The following is a 2,451-nucleotide window of genomic DNA, read 5'->3' as shown; positions in this document are numbered from 1 at the left end:
ACTTGAAAGGGTAATTAAAATAAATAAATTTTTAAAAGACGAAATTTGCCTACATTTTGGTGAACACCAGGTTGTTCTGCAACCACTGAACACCCCTAGAATGAAAAGTGGAACCTCTAGGCAAGATGATGATCTTGGGCATGAGGCAATTTTTACTCTGCAGAAATATAGGGCATGTTTTTAAAGGCTCAAAGTATATTGCACAATCCCTTTGAAATGTTGGAAACATCCAAAAGAAGATATAAACTGCATCCATACGTGATGAATGAGAAAGAGCACATTGGCTAAAAAATAAATCTGGTGGAACCAATATTGAAAGTTTAAGATAGATTCTCCTTTTGTTAAGCTAATCAAAGAATGTAGCTGTTATAGATTTGGAGGGCTAAACCATAGAAATTAATAAATGGTAGGATTTTGATTAATTGGGATGTGGCTGAAAGTACAAGCTGCAGAGTTATGCAAACTAGCCTTTCTGGCCTAATGAAGAGCAAAACTGTTAACATGACAAAAGGTGTCAGTGGGCCATCTGAGAGGAATTCTTTGGCCTGGGGAGACAGATGTTACCAAGGGGGTGGGGTGTGCATTTGAAGTGACAGGAAAATAGAGTTTTGAGCAAGGTGTTCTGGGAAGAAGAGAGAGAAAAGACTGGGATCCATCTTGGGCAGGCTGGCTTGGACATCAGGGCTACACCGCTGTGGAGAGAACCAACCCCTCTTGAATAGACGACCTTGAGAACCCACGACCTTGAGATTTAGAGCCTCATGCAAGATCAGGACTCCCTCCATGCAGACTGAAGGTGTAAACAGGTGAATAAACCATATTTCTTAAAGCTACGACAGTCTCTGCTGTGTTTTAAAGTCCAAATCTGTGCTTGGAAAGTTTGGGTGAGCCCTAAGTCCCATCAAACTGCTGGCTAACCCAATGTGCTTGGGCTGTCCATTTGCTGCGCATGACAAAAATCTCAACTCATGTTGTTTGTCTCCATCGTCTACCAATGGGAGTGTTCCTACCTGTGAACATGGATACGTTATTTTTAGCTATTATTTTATCATAGCAGGACTGCTTCTGAAGATGAGTAATTACACAGGGCTGCGTTGTCGGACATTTCCCAGACCTTCCTTATTAACCAAGCTGTTGTCTTTCTGATACTCTTCTGTTTGAAGAATGTTGTGGAGACAGGAGGGAGGAGAGAAACCAAGCAAACAAGCATCTTTCTAGCTTCTTGTTAATGTCAACCACGCATTTCGGTGTCACCGACAGAGGAAAAGCTTTCAATCATTTCCATTTCACCTAGAACAGATTTTATTTAGCAAGTCACCACACACACATATTTCTGATGTTATATACAGATAAATTTGGACATACAGCAATAAAGAGGTTTTGATATCGGCTGGCAGGCATTTTTAAAAAGTTTGCAATGATTGAAGACTTGAATACAGTGGTACCTCAGGTTACTTACGCTTCAGGTTACAGACTCTGCTAACCCAGAAATAGTGCTTCAGGTTAAGAACTTTGCTTCAGGATGAGAACAGAAATTGTGCTCTGGCAGCACAGCGGGAGGCCCCATTAGCTAAAGTGATCTTCAGGTTAAGAACAGTTTCAGGTTAAGAACAGATCTCCGGAACGAATTAAGTACTTAACCCGAGGTACGACTGTACAAAGGAAGAACAGGAAATGGCTGCAGAGGAAGAGTAGGGATTCAGATGTTCTAGGACTCTAATTCCCACTGTGCATGGTCAATGGTCAGGGATGATGTGAACTGTAGTCCAGCAATATTTGGAGGACCATACAGCCCTCTAAATCCAGATACATCTTTCAAAATATTGTGTCTTAAAATGAATAATCTACACAACTGAGAGGAAATGGAAAGGGGGAAAGTGTGGCCTTCAGTTACCCAGAAGATTTGTTGCTTTACAAAGCTGGCTCTGACTGTCGGATGATAGAACTTCAAACTCTGCTTTCTCCTTCTTTGCTTTTTCTATATTATACGTCGACATATACAATGGGCATCGGCCTAAACCACCACCAAGCCCGAGAAAAGAGGAGGAGCAAAACAACAACTCATGTTCTCTCCAGTTACACATAGTAAACATTGTGCAGAACAAAACCAAAGTATGAACTCTTATCAAAGTGCTCACCCAAGACTGTCACTGGGCAAGGACCAGGTTCAAATAAAGAAGCATTTAAGAGCCCAGGAAAATGGGAGGCATGACACGCTACACTTCCCAAAGGAATGAAGAGCTCCAGTCCTAAATAATGGCATGGTGATGGCAGGTTAAGGCAGTGGCATAGCGTGAGTTGCCAGTACCCGGGGCCGCAGGTGGGAGGAAGGGAAATGGATGGCGTATTCATGCACATTCAAGAGCCTAACAGCATCTGCGTCTCCCAGGAGATTGCAGCTGCAGATAAGAAAAGAAGAGTTGTTCAGTTGTCTGGGGAGGTCACTTCCTG

This window comes from Podarcis raffonei, chromosome 12 (assembly GCF_027172205.1).
Source record: "Podarcis raffonei isolate rPodRaf1 chromosome 12, rPodRaf1.pri, whole genome shotgun sequence".
NCBI classification, from domain to species: Eukaryota; Metazoa; Chordata; class Lepidosauria; order Squamata; family Lacertidae; genus Podarcis; species Podarcis raffonei.
Note: the sequence above shows the minus strand (reverse complement) of the source record.